This window comes from Diuraphis noxia, unplaced genomic scaffold (assembly GCF_037042655.1).
Source record: "Diuraphis noxia isolate RWA-SAM2 unplaced genomic scaffold, SU_Dnox_SAM2 contig0003, whole genome shotgun sequence".
NCBI classification, from domain to species: domain Eukaryota; kingdom Metazoa; phylum Arthropoda; class Insecta; order Hemiptera; family Aphididae; genus Diuraphis; species Diuraphis noxia.
This window is the reverse complement of record NW_028301713.1, coordinates 66,699,652-66,715,576: the sequence shown is the minus strand read 5'-3', so window position 1 is coordinate 66,715,576 and position 15,925 is coordinate 66,699,652. Positions and strand designations below refer to the sequence as shown.

The window sequence follows — 15,925 nt, the reverse complement described above, 5'->3', positions numbered from 1 at the left end:
TGAGCGATAGTGTGACTAATTGTAATAATATTATTATTGTTATTGTTGTTGTTATTATCCTCATCATTGTCATCATCATCACTCACACACACACATGCACACACACAACGTGTAGTGAGTGTGTAGTTCACTCTCGGTGTATTTTAAACGAAAATAACCTTTTTTTATTCACAACGGCATCGTTTATTATATTAATAACATGTTTCGTTTTAGGTTGTTGCAAGACTGCTACTCGATGCTCAAAATGTCATAATATTCAAATCGGACTCAATATAATAATAATAATTATTATTATTATTCTCGTCGTTTTTGATTTATATCGTGCGAAAATATTGGATACCCTAATTCTTAATATTTTATGTAAAACGATAGTTTTTAGATTATTTCAACTTCTGTTACATAATGTATATCGTTTGTTCCTTGAAAGTAGGTCGGGCCCACTCCAAAGACTTGCTTCAAAAAAATATAAATTGTTCATTACCTAGTATTTTTTATGTGAACTTTTTTTTTATTAAGTAGCAAGAGAGCTATTGGCCGTTTTGATGTATTTGTCGGAGCAGAAAAAAAAGCTCAAAAGGATGAATGCATCGTCTGTATATAGATTGGAAATTAAACACAAATCGTACTTCAAAAATGTCATTTTTCAGAAATCGCAAAGAACCACGAGAATTAATGTATACACTTTTAACATTCGTTAACAAAATATTGACCATCTTTTACTTTTTACTTTATAACCGCTTGGAATCATATTTTTTCAAATTAAATATGATTGTTCATTGCTTCCAAATATAAAGGGTCGATCAAATTATTATAAACATCTCTTTTTATAGATATTTCTTTTTTTATATATAGTTGAAATATAAACAATGGTCATAACTTACCATTTTAATATCAAAATGGTTTATATTTGAGTCTAATACAAGACACGTACCTAGCATAAAATAATTAGACCTCGTTATGATTTTAATAATTGATTTAATGATCCAAGAAAATAATTTATCAACGTACTATTTAAAAATACTTAAATGATAAAATATAAGAAAAATTGAAAGAATATACAGAATCTACAAAATAAAGAGATATCTCATTGGAGATATTTTAGCGTGAGCATAAATTTAACATAATATCGAACCGAATAGTAATAATAATTGTATAATCATGATATTTTACTATTCATTTGATGATAGTTTTCAATTGAGCTTCATTTATTCGACCAATATTTTTAATATTGCTAGTATAAGTGTATTATGTGAAATTGACATACATTTTGTAATTATATTTTGTAGTAAAGATATTGTAGTAGTAAGACCTACAATTTCATTTATTTCATTGATAAGACACTCGTTGTAAAGCATAAACATTGATTCATTATATGATTATTTGATATCTACGGAGAAACGATTATATATCAATATATATATATATATATATATATAACAATAATAATAGTTAACAACATTGGTGTTATACAAGTGTATGTTATTATTAACTGTAAAACATTGTCGATTGTTAACGATCAACATTATATAATATTATTTTACCAAAGCGTAATATTAATATAAATTTAGATAGATTTTTCAAAGACGTATAATTATTTAAAAAATGTTCTTGCTTATATTTTATAACAGATAATGTAAAATATATACCTATAAACAGTTATCTAACTTATAATATCATACTGTATCGTCCTGTATCTATTAGTTTGATACTGTTATTTTTCATCTTAAATTTAAATCTCATTTAAATTACAATAAAATATTAAATGAACCTACTGATATATATTTTTGTATTTACACAGTATTTTTTATGTATCTACTTCCAAAATTATATAAAAATTATGTATTTACATAATATTTATATCTTACTCTAAGATTATAATACGTATAAATAATACAATATACTTGTATTCCTTTTTTTTTAATAATAATTATTAATTTGAGTCTATAATATTCTACAATTTTTATTTATTCAAACATTTTAATACAAACAAATTTTACCTCATTTCAGTAAATTAATTTTTAGTCTTAATATTATCGTGAAGTATATAAATAATATATTAAGAAGAATACGTCAACAACAATATTTTTCCTAGGATTCGGTATTAATTTCTTTGAAAACGAAACGAAGGTATTTTATTACTATTTATTCCTTTATTACAGTACCTACTGAACTATACTTTTTAAATAACCATCATTCAAAAATTGAAAAATTAAACAAACAAGAAACGTGTATAACCATAAAATATTTCATGGTAATTATGACGAGGGATTTTTTTTTCCATTTATAATAATTCGTTTTACTCATTGTATTATTATATGATGATTTTCAGAAAACCCATCTAAATTATGAAATAATTTACTAATTTTGATTAAGAGGACGCTACACCCGCATGTGTTGTATCCGTCTTACACGCGTACTACATAGCAAATTAGCAAATTTTCGTTCGCTAAATTCAATAGTGTGATGTTAGTTTTGGTATTAGAGTGAATTTACCCATTATCAAACTTTTAGGCAGGAATATTATCTGTGTTCTCATGTTGGTTTTTTACGATATTTTAATTTTTAAATGAGTTATGAGCATGTTAAGTGTGAATATTTGAAAATTCACATAACTCATTTAAAAATTAAAATATCGTAAAAAAACAACATGAGAACACAGATAATGTTCCTACCTAAAAGTTTGATAATGAGTCAATTCACTCTAATATCAAAACTAACAGCACAATATTGAATCTAGCGAACGAAAATTTGGTATGTAGTAAGCGTGTAAGACGGAGACGACACATGTGGGTGTAGTGTCCTCTTAACAAAATGTATTTTATAATAAACAAGATTAGACAAATATATACGATAGGGACAATAAGATGGATTATAATTAGCATAATAATAATTTACGTTATATTATACGCTGTTTTATGAATCATAGGTTAGGTTAGGTTCAACAACAAGCTCCACAAAGATCTTAAAATTTAAAATCTTAACCAAATCTCTAAATTATATTACACTAGATTTTATAATAAACTTCAACAACACACAAATCCACTTATCTCTAAATTATCAATAATCACACTTCCTGGTAACCCGCGCTATAGACTTAAAATTCAATGATGTAGATTCGATAGTAAGAGAGCTGAATAAATGCTGGATGTTGGCTACTAGGTAAAACCTTTCAAAATTCAAAAATTCTCATTGATATTAGGTACTGTCATTTTATAGGGTGTTACCGTTGGGTACCCTCATCACATGATTCATGTTAACTAATTTCATTTGTCACTTATCAAACCTACTCATTGTACAAAGAATATGTATGAAGATTGTAGATTTATTTCAATAACATTTTAAAGAGGTTTTATTCTAAACTAAATCAACAAATGAATATTATAATATAAAATATCAAGAAAATAAAGTTTTAGGTAAGGTGCTGAAAAAATTTAAGTATCGTATAATCAAAAAATTATAGACTAAATTATCGTAAATTCGTTAAATAAGGATTTATTCTTGTAATAGGTTTCTCATATATCACGTCATAATATATTGTCATATTGAATAAGAATTATGTTGTGAAACTATAGTCTATTGACGTATAATTTGTATTGAAATTATTACTACCGTCAAATTGAAGTGCCAACAATTCAAAAATATCGATATTATACCAAAAATCGAAATAACGTCAAATTGAAAATATTGAAGCATTAGTAGAATTAACATCTATATTTTTGTACAAAGATTAATACTGATTTATTACAACCACTATCAGACTTAATACAATGTCTGTCCATACAACGTCAATTTCACCAGCCCCCCTCCCCAAATATGATTTTTGAATTTTTTTCGCTAAACTTTAGTGCGCCATTAGAGTGAAATTGTGCTACTGTAACGATAATTAAATCGACAACCCTTTAAATTGGAAAAATTGGTTTTTTATTTTTCACATTTCTCCAGCCCAATCATAGAAATAATTGTATTTTTCGAAATTTTCTTTTGCCAAACATTAGTGCGCCATTAGTGTGAACAGGGACGGCGCAAGGGGGGGGGGGGCAATCGGGGCAGTTTCCCCGGGCCTCGCGATTTTAAAATTATAATCAAGGCTTCGTAGTTCTTAAATGATATTTTATACTGTTCAGAGATTAGTTAGTTTGGATAATATGTAATGTGACTGTTATTTATTTTGCCCGGAGCCCCGCAAATCCTAGCGCCGTTCCTGAGTGTGAATTTGTGTGACAGTAATCAGAAATTGTTTGATACCCGTTTTTACGAAAAAATCATTTTTCCCTTTTTCACATTTTTCGCATTAATGTCAAATTATGTACACCTTAATATAATTAAGATTTTACTAATCGTTTTAAAATATATTATTTTTATAAGTTGTAAGTTAAATATATATTATATATGTTTATATGTATGTTTTACTACATCTTATTTCTGTATCTGTGAAGTTGGCCCCTTACTTTACCCGATTGACATATATTTCAAACCTATACCAATATTTTGTACCTATTTGCAATATGCTTTTTTAAATTTGTAACTCCGTACTTTAACAGCTATGAACATTTTTGTGACGGGGCATAAGGAAAATTTCCCTTTGACCTATAAAGGGTATAAATAAAAATAGTAAACACCATTTTTTTAAATATAGTAGGTAGGTAAATTAATATTGGGGTTCCATATCTACTCGTAAGATGAAGTTTTATTTTAAATCATAATTTAATATTGAATGAAAAAACCTGAAACTTACGACAAGGTTAAAAATATAAAAAATTCCAACTATCAAACCATTATAATTTTTAAAAAAAACAATGAGGGCTATACGACATAAAGATACACATAAGATACACCCTGACTATATCAAGACGCTATAGATGCTAATTTCTTCTTACACATTCGTTTAGTACATTACGCCAACACGGAATCACTAGGTACAAATAATTATTTTATCACTTAACAAAATGTATACATTTATAATAATAGGTATAATTCATCGGCCGGTTACATAGGTTATACGCGTCCCAAAACAGACTTGTTTTATCATTGACTCAGTGTAGTAGATATCCGGTAATCGGTTAAGTAAAATATATTACAATTTACAATATTACATTTTATTAAAATTTACCTACGTTACTCGTTACTTACTTTACGGTACAACTCAGTATCTTGTAAATTTATTTACCTTATAATATAACATCAAAATAATAGTCTTAGTAGGTACTACATGGAGATAAATATAAAAACTAAACTGACGGTTTTCATTTTATTGCAATATATAGTTCTTAATATTTGTTAATACAGACAATCATTATTATTTACTGTAGTATTATCGACATCATCTGTAACAATAATTTTGTCTTTAAAAAGTAAAATTGCATTATCACACAAATTCACACTAATGGCGCACTAATTTTTGGCAAAAGAAAAATTTGAAAAATACAATTTTTTCTATTATGGGGGGCTGGGGAACATTTCTCCAGCCCCCTTTATATATTTTTGAATTTACAGTTAAACCAATATGTCGCACAAATTCTGAAATTAGTCACACAAATTCACACTTAATTTTAGCAAAAAACAAAAATTCAAAAATCATATTTTTTTTTTTGGGGGGGGGGGGCGGTCGAAATGTACGTGTCCATACAATTGGTTTTTTGGGTTACTCACGTATATTAATCGATATTGATAAATCAATTAAATTGTGTATTGCCAATATAATATATATATATAATAAGATAATAGGTAATCACTACAATAATATTGAGTAATATAATGATCAATTGAGTTAACAGTTCTTCCAAAATGATTTACAGGCTCGCAATCGATTTATTCAATTTTCATGGATCATTTAATTAATTAATTGCTAACAGAACTAAGTATGAGTTTGATCATTTCTTTTTTTATATATTTTATCTACACCCAATTTCTTTAAATTGTTTAAGAAATTTATTTTATAAGTGTTTAAATTATTAATATTTTTACTACCTATGTAATGTGTATATTATAATTATAAAATCAATTTCATTTCCCGAAAAACTTTAAATTTCATATAAATAATAGGTACCTATACTCTTGGATAATATATATATCCAAACTTGATTATATTAATTTAGTTATAAAAAATAATATACATTCAAAGTACCAGTTTTAATTGAACATAATAAAAAACAATAATTTTTGCATTTTAACAATGAAAAAAAATCAGTATAATTTTATAGTGTCTACCATTTCTTTATTCAATGAGAGACATTTATTTTTATTTGATCTGGTATTTTTAAATTAAAAAACATTGTAATAAATCTAACAGCCAATAGGTTTTTGAAGCATAATAATTGGTGTCCAATGATAGAAATTTATATATTTTTTTTTTATTGGGGTTCTATTTAATTAAAAACCAACCAAATGTACTCATTACGGGTCAATTTTTTATTTTAAATATGGGGATGTAAAATAAAACTTTTAATAACAAACTTTATTAAATATAAAGTTAGGGAAAAATTGTTAACATCCATATAACGAAATCGCGTGTATAGAGAAAGATTTTTGTACTATTAATAACCAAATTTAAAAAAAAAAAATTTTATTAAGCACCTAAGGAAATAACAAAGTTCTTTATCAGACGTATTATTACTACACTTCCATACACAAAATAGCAGTGTCTTATATTTATTTAGATTAATGAAGTACAAAATGAATACGTATAAACATTTATATTATGTTTAATAGTATTGTAGATAACTTTTTTAAAACCTATAATAATATTTATTATATTTTATGCATATTGGCAGCAGCTACGTCTACGTGTATGATAGCTATATCAAACAAAACAAAATTTTAGTGTTCTATATTTACAACTTTGTTGATGAGATGGTGGTTATCAAAGCAACTATTTTGATTCCAAACGGAAACCTTTTCAAATACATTCAAAGAATATGTGTACCTCTTGTTTTTCAATTTACTTTGTTCCAGGTCACTGACTGTTGGATGTTGTATTCGAAATAATATGTTGTTGTAACACTCTGTGTTGAGATAAATTCAGTGACTTCAAATAACTAACATCCTAAACGCGTTCAAATTATTTATGTTGACTAATGATAGAGAGAAAGATATAAGTTTAGTTTAAAAACAATCAAGTACTGAATTTCATATCTCCAATGATATGAAAATGATATGAGTTATAACCTTATGAAATCAAAGAATGTATCTGATTTTTTTTACAATTGTTCATATAAGCTATGCACTTTTTAGTACATCAACTTAAAAAGTGTTCTACCTATAGTTTAGTACAAAATATTTCAACACTCGCATAAATGCATCATGCATATTTCCTAAATAGTACCTACAATTTACATACATCGTATTACCTATTATTCACAAAAATATTTTTTAATAACATAATCTACATTAGTCTCAACAACATAATAAGTATACTCAGTAGTATTTACTATCTCACGGTATTTCTACACCTTATTTTTTTTTTTCGTATATATTCTTCTTTCTGTACTTATTTTTTATTTTATTTGGACCCCAAAACACGATGATGCGAATAAAAGATCTGCTGCCAAAGATTTATTCGTGGTCTACAGGCATCCCGTCGTGGCGTAATAAATATTAAAGATCCTTCCGCTCACTGCTATACATCATACTACCGTGCAAAAGGAAATTTCCATTCATCTCCAATATACTATGCCTTTGCGGAAAGCCTCTAGATAAAACCATGCACAAGTCGTTTGTTCTTCTTTTATGTATTTTGTTCTCCGTTCTCTGCGCCTGTCTGACATCCCTCTCTTGGTTATAATATTTGCATTACTATTGTACAACACACGCGTCAGTCCACAGTCGTAAAAACACGATCGCGACAATGTGATACATGCGACTACAACCCGAGTGAAGTATTAATGTTCAGTGTTCACGTTTGCATTTCCTTTTTTATATCCCCCACCCTGCACTCGACTGGAATGATTATTTTAGAATAATATAATATTAATAACATACCGATCTACATACTATCCCCGCATGTGGATGAACGAGATCAAAAATATTCTCTTTTGTGCTTCATGCGATCGATTATAGGATAGGGGTGCAACTCGTCCATCACAGATGCGGAACATCTTTCGTACTATACGAAGATTATATCGAAAATCTGTACGGTTTCCACAAGTTGACTAATTACGGTCCATCGGGTGACCCGGTCTGTTCTTCACGCACATTTGTCGGTGTTTATGGTATTGTCAGATTGAATAATGGAATAACGTTGAAGGAACTAAAAGGAAAATCTAGTCAGACATAAAATTATATCTTGCCCACGATTTTCTGTCGTAAAATTCTCGTTGTACGTGTGAATGCGCGATGGTGATGATGCACTGTGAACGAACTACCAACTAGAATCAACTTCCGATTCGCACGAATAGCAAAAAAAATTAAAAAACTGAGTATAATCAACATTGAGTTGAGTTCTTTCGTCAAAAACTTAAAATTCGAAGTACGATTTCAACGGAAAATCAAAACTATACATCTGATTTTGTATTGACTGTTATAAGCTATTACCACCAATGCGCTAAGTCTCTTATCATTACAAACTGATATTTTGTATAGTATAAGTATATTGAAATATTGACTTGTATTTTATTTTATTTTTTTAATACAAATGATCTAATGCGTTGGGTGGTGAATAAGCCATACGCGTGAAACATGTAATGTGTCGTTAAAATAAAGAATAGTTTTTCTTAAAAAATCTGAATATTTTGTTTCTGATTGTATCATATTTATTTTATTTCATAAGCTATCCTATACAAACTTAATCAAACTATCTTTTTATAAACTAAATTTTTCAATGTCGATGTTTCATATCTGTCAGGCGTCCCACGATGGACCAATTTTTTTTTATGTGTTTGATTATTTAATTTATAATAATTATTGTTCAAATATTTTATAGCAATATAAAATAATCAATTTATTTAATTATTTAAATATTCTTTTCATTTGAAAGTAAATTCTAAATTGGAATACTTAGTTATATCGTACATAAAAATATTAGATTTAGGAATTTCTTTCACTTTTGTAGAAAACAAAAAAAGTAATAGAAACTTAGTATTGCAATAATATTGGTACAAACATAATTATTTAAATTTTAAGTGAACATGACTATTTTGGAAAATAAATATATTAAAACAAGAGGAAATGTTTATAAAACTATGAATAATATTACAAACCATTTCTTACAAGAACATTATTTGAAATACTTGATAATTCTCCATCTACGTTTATATCACATTGTTTGGGTTTACTTACATATGTAATCAATTTTTCCCGTATACAATCAAATGAGGTACTGATAACCAACCTCAAGCAGTCAAGCATACGAACTATTTATCACTGCTTAACTTAATAACATTAAAAGTACTAAGACAAACGAAGTTAGTTGTTATAAATTATAGGTTCCGTGATAAGCTTGATGAAGATAATCGTTTACCAACTGTGAACTCTCAAATATTGTAATTTTGACTGTTTATTGTTCTTGTAATTATACCAAGAAAACTTTGTGCGTATTGTTCAGATCCGCGCGTTGAGGAGTTTCAATCTGTGAACTCTACCTCGAGTTACGGACCTCTAAATACTGTTGATATCTGCATCTATTACGATGACAAATTTATTTTAGTAATAAGAGTAGAGATACTTAAAGTTTAACATGCCTTGATTAGATAAACCTATTTTTTTTCTAGGGAACACAGAACACAATTTTATAATAGTATGGAAATATCATGTTCTTATAATTTAGTAGAAAAAGATGTCTATGTTAGTCCTGTTAAATTTTTTTTTTTGTGTTATTTTCATGGTTGAATGTGAATATTATAGGTATAAAAACGTTACTAAAATAAATTGTAATCTATAAAAATTAAATAAAACCTATCAACTTACGTAATATTATCTTTTTAAACCAATTGAAAACATTTTAGGTTTTCGGAAAAAAACCAAAAAATAATATAGTAAATCATAATTTATTATGCAGTTATTATTACCATGACTTTTTATCAGTAATTGAAAATATTGGTCACACATGTTTTGTTTTAAATGCTTTTGTAAATTGTTAAATACTTTTTAGAAATTGGCGATTTGTATTAATAATTATCATCTGAATCACAAAACTTCATTGATCAATTTAAAAAAAAAAAATTCTAGTACAAAATTTTCATTAATAAATATAATAAATAATTTTTTTGAATAGTTTTGTATTATCGCAGATATAGGTAACTGCAGTCGTGAATTATTTCCTTGTTGATACAGTTTTACTGCTTGGTTTCTCTCGAAAAGACTTAAATTTATTATATCATTCATATAATATTTACAAATTTAACTTAAATTTGTACATGCAAATATTACAAGGGTTAGACAACTTTATAATTTTAGTAATTTCTCTAAATAGTATTCTAGCAAAGAGAATATTAATAGGAAATGGTATGTAAAATTGCGTTGTTCGGAGTGAATCTTCCTTATATTATAATTATAACAAGTTTCTCAAATTTAGTTGTTTAAGATTTAGGTGTCTTATAATCTGTCTCTTGATATTATATTAACTTCACATTATATGAATGGAGTACTATATTATGAATTCTTGATTTCATAAAACGAGCTTGAGCCAAGTTTACACATAAATCATATCTTAAAATACAATTCAATAATAAGTGAGGTCGTGTTTTGAATAATATGATGAGTAATCATAGACATTTCAGATTTCTTATCAATGGTTTACTTAATAAAGTTTATCTCTTTTAAAAAATATTTTTACGATTTTATATATAATATAATGTATTTTTTTTTAAACATAATTTTTTAACTATTATGTGCAATATTTATTTATTTATTAATATATATATCAAAACAATTAAAAGACTGTTTTTTGGTATTTTTTTAATACTATTAATATTATATTGATTAGGTATTTTATAATAATTCTAATTTTGAATTAAAATAGTTTTTTTTTTTTTAGTTATGTAGCTATGTGATATTGATTGATTTTTGTTAAGTTATATATACATAGATTTAGAATCGTTGAATATTTAAAAAAATATATATCATAATATAGTTACTAACTGAAAATTATTAAATAGTGGTTTGTTAGTTTATTCTAATATAGTGCTATTTTCTTGTGTTTCAGGTAATTATTAATACATTCTACGTAATTTTAAATCAATATCAATGCCGATAGATAAAGATATGATGTGATGATATGTAGGTAAGTTTATTTATTATTTCGATGTAATAGTTCACGAGGATGTAAAAGTCCATAGTTACGCGTCATTTCAAGTAGTATTTTTTTTCAGTTAGAATGACGACCGATCAAACTTCTGATTAGGTACTTCTGTTGATTTAAACTCCCGACAATCAATTTATATTATTCCGTGCGACTAATTGCGCAATGTGCATATAAAACATTTATTTTTATTTCAAAAAGTTGTATGGACATGGATTTTTATCATATTAATATGTAGAAATATAAAGTTTTACGCCACTCGTTTAAATCACGTCCCCTGCACTGCACGGGTACGTCATATGTTTACGATTACCTATAAACATATTATGCCGTGCAATGTTTATTACTCGTCGGTCGTCCTGTACGGTCGGTTTACGTATAATTGATAGTACTCGTGGGTTTTTCATATTAAATTAGTGATATATATTTATTTTAATCGCAGCTGATAACCCAAGTGGACAAAAATGAAAATATCGCGAGTTCCCATCAGTGCAATAAAATGTTAAATAAACTTATTAATAAATAATATATGTATCGGTCGGTATTCATAAAAATAAAATCATAATTATTATAATTCATTTTGCGTTACAAGTGGTTTGTTATAGTATTTATTTATCGTTATCCACTGATCAATGCCATACATTTATATTTTGAAACTTGATAAAAAATGATCAATGTACCGCTGCAAGTAAAATATGACCAATCATAATCGAATATCGATAAGAAACAGTTGACTTGGCTACTGGGAAATACAAAAAATCAGTGCAAATAGTTTTCACTACGCTTTGTAGACAATACTTTTAAGTATAACTCACAAAATAATAAAACAATATGAACGTATTTGCCGGTTTTTAATTAAATTTTGCCCTGCGAGTTTTTTTCGTTTTAATATCATCAGATCATCGTGTAAAATAAAAAGTAGATGGTTAGACATTTGGCGAGCAAGACCAGAAGTTGGAATCAACGTTGACATGTCATTTTTTTATCGACCAGACGGGTATCACATTAGTCTATTATTGAAACTTTAACCATCCAGCACGTATAAAAATAATAATAATTATCGTTCACGTATTATTGGATATTTTTAGAGCTTATCTGATGTTTTACGGACATCGGTTGGGTGGTTTTTTAAAAATTCGTTGTTGTGTTGCCGCTTTCTCATTAATACATATATAGACGAATCTATTACAATTCAAAATCAAAGTTAATGACAATTCTACACCACCACCCCTCTCGCCTAAACCAAGGGGCGTGCAACATTAACTTACGAATGATCGAAGAAGGTTTTCCAAGCTGGTGTTATAATATCGTAGTAGTTGTACGTGATTTTTTTTTTCGGTTACTGTTTTTTTTTTCAATTTTTTTTCATCTTTTTCACGAAACGCTTTTAGTCATAATTCAAACTCCTATCCCTGCAGTGCGGCGTGACGTTTACGGAGGTAGGACGGAGTCCCAGTGATTGTAGTCCTCTTGTGGTGGCGGAGGGGTTGTGGTGGAATTCTTGCTCTCATAACTCATTGGATTCGAGTGGCCCAAACAGTCGATAACGATAAATCGCTGGGCTCTTATGAACGTTTACGCGATTTGCATACTACACTGCAGTACCGACGACACCATCATAGTGTTCGTCGATGGAGTACCATCCGCTACTCTCCACGCCCTACGATCTGCCCTGATTTTTTTCCTCATCTTCACGTAGTGCAGGCCATTCTGTGTGTGGTGTTTACCGCCAAACAATAATAACATTCGTTCGTAGAGAAATCCCATCACAACCCGCGGTTTGTGTGTTTCCGGATCGGTCTTGAGATTCACTCACGTCACATCCCATTAACTCTCTCCAGTTACCTCTTGCTGTTCTGCCATTTATCACCAAACAATTATTTTGAGATTCATTTTTCGAATGCCCGTCTGAAAAATGCACTGTGCTCGTCGAAATCCTCGCACCACTGGCGATGACACAACATATCATATGCAGTACAGCATTATATGACCCCCATAGCGAATAATAAACTTCAAATAAAAGGCATAGGTAGAGAGCCTCGATATTAAAGAGAGTGGCCAATTCGGTGAACGTTTTTTATTGGCTGACTTTTATCATTAATTATGGACACCATTAATCGTCCAAATATTTATACTTTATGCATTACTGCCATAAGTTTATTTGTTGAAATTGTTCAATATTAATTAATTTTAATAATCTATTGCGTTTTTTTAATTTTTAGTAAAATACTAAAATTATTCTTAAATTGTCTGAAATATAACTTCTGCGAAAAGTATATATTATATTATTGAAAAGTACCTATCACTTTGTTATACTTTCAAGTACTACCTAATACTGTTTTTGTATTACTGTATTATATGTATAGCATAATGATATTGCATTATATGGTAAAGCATACTTATTTTTTAACTCTTTACAATATAATGTACATATTATTATAATCATGAAGCATTAAATCAAGATCGGTTTGAGATGGTCTACATAATCAAATTATAAACATATATTATACTTAGGTACATCAATTATGCCAATTTAATGTTTACCAAAAAACATTATTTTATCATAATTATTTATACATCTTAAGTTAATAATATGTTCCCAATAATTTTAATTGGCTTATTGAGTTTATTTTATAACAATTTTAATTGAAAAAAAAAAAACAATTTTATTGGAAAGTATTCAATAGAATAAAATAGTTTTTAAAATAAACTCTAATACTTTTTGATAAACAGTATTTAAATTTAAAAATATGTACTTATTCAATTCTTGTAAAAGTATTTTGAAGACCAATACTCAAATACTTTACAAAACTAGCTATAATAAGGTTATGAGCTAAAATATTAGTGTATAATGCCCCAAGGTTTGAATTTAAAAAAAGGCGGGAAATGTTTGGACGATTAATAGTTGCTATCACACCTATCGAGGCTCTCGGTAGACATAGGTATACACGTTTTCCTTTTTGTATTTTCGTACACCATTGTACGCGTATTAGAGATAACACATTTGAGCTTTTATGATTACAGATATACATATTATGTAAATGATATTAATAAATTATATAAATTATAAAGATGTACACATCATATTTGTAGTATATACTTTCGTTCCTAATAATATTGTTAGGTAACTAGCCAATAATTATAATATATCTTAATCGTTAAAATTAAGTATAGGTACTTTGTAAAATAATATTTGGTTCCCATTGGACTATGTCACCGCTGGGGATTTTTATGAACAATAATAATAATAATAATACAAATATATACGATACTTAAATATAAATGAGTAATAACAAAATATATAGATTTCACGCACCACCATTGAACGTGCACTATGTTGTTCACGGCTAATTGAATGAAAAAGAGGTCATCTTCAAAAGAACAGTTATCTCCTATTTGAAATGTTAATCTAGTGTTATGTAGTTTGTTTATAAGACATAACTATTAATAAGTAATAACCTGGTGCCATTAATAGGTTCAAATAATGTAGATGTCGATGATTGTTCATTAGACAAATAAACGGAAAAATGGCCAATGGAAAATAAATTGGTTGTAAAACAGCATATATTATTATAGTCACGAGTGACGAGTTGGGTAAAATAAAAAAATATGGATTTTATGGAACAGCGACATTATATTGTGTTATCTAAAACCAATTGTAAAAATAATCACGCAAATGAACGATTCAACCCTGTCAGAGTTTGCATTAATATAAAACATTATAATTTATTGTGATCGATCGCTAAATAAGGAGGAGAACATTATTTAAGATAATTACAAACCTGCATGTAAATAGAATAAAAATTACTAAAAGTTACTTTTAATTATTGTAATATTTATAGCTTAGGGCACAGCGTTGCTTTTAAATATACCCAGAATATGATTGTAAGGATGAACTAAATTTAAAAATACATGTCCTTAAAAGTAGTGTATAGTTGTGTATCTGATCTAAACCGAATAAAATATTATAACGACCATGTCATTAAAATAATTCAACAAGAGAATAAAATGTACATCATAATATTAGACTCGCATAACATTATTACGCATATTATCTACATGTACCTATAATGCAGGTATACCTACCAAAAGTAATAATAACGAATATAGTTGGGTATTGGGATCACGTATATTTTTTATTATTTTTTTTTGATAATACAATGTATTCAATAGCATGTATATTTAAATAATCTGACATGAAATCTTTTCAAACATTTTATTATATTATCATACTTACATAAAATTATTATACTCTGAACCAGCTAGATGGTAAATTTTGTTATTACATATAATATTATGCATAAGTAATGAACTAAATATGGTCAGTATTGGAAAAAAAATACATTTTTACATACAATTTTATATTGTTTTGTGCATAAAATAGATGAATACCTATGGCTATATTACGATAGTTTAACTTTGAAATTATATTACATTTTAAATCTTAATATAAAATGTTTTACGGTTTTAAAGTTTTATTAAACTTATAATCAACAAGTAAACAGAAAACTTAAATATTTATGATTGCAGACTGCAGCGCGTGTTTCGTTTCGAAATCAAATTGACGTTTTTGTTAACCATTAAGGATTAAAATAGTAAAAACTTTTTTTTTTGTATCTGTTTTGACGAAAATATAATTATATTATATAAGTTCTAAACTTGTTGCTGTTAAATTAAGTTAAAATTGGGTGA

The 15,925-nt window shown here is 27.4% G+C and overlaps 1 protein-coding gene across 5 annotated transcripts in view; it reads left to right on the top strand.

Moving 5' to 3' along the window:
* The window catches only part of Ccn (cellular communication network factor protein Ccn), a 304,598-nt gene that overhangs the window by 105,704 nt on the left and 182,969 nt on the right, over positions 1–15,925 (top strand). The window contains exon 1 of one of the 5 annotated variants that reach the window (XM_089223941.1): positions 11,197–11,215. The exons of the other annotated variants lie outside the window; for them this stretch is intronic. The gene's annotated coding sequence lies outside the window, so the exon portion shown is untranslated. Of the gene's footprint in view, positions 1–11,196; positions 11,216–15,925 lie in introns of those variants that run through there. 5 annotated transcript variants of the gene reach the window in all.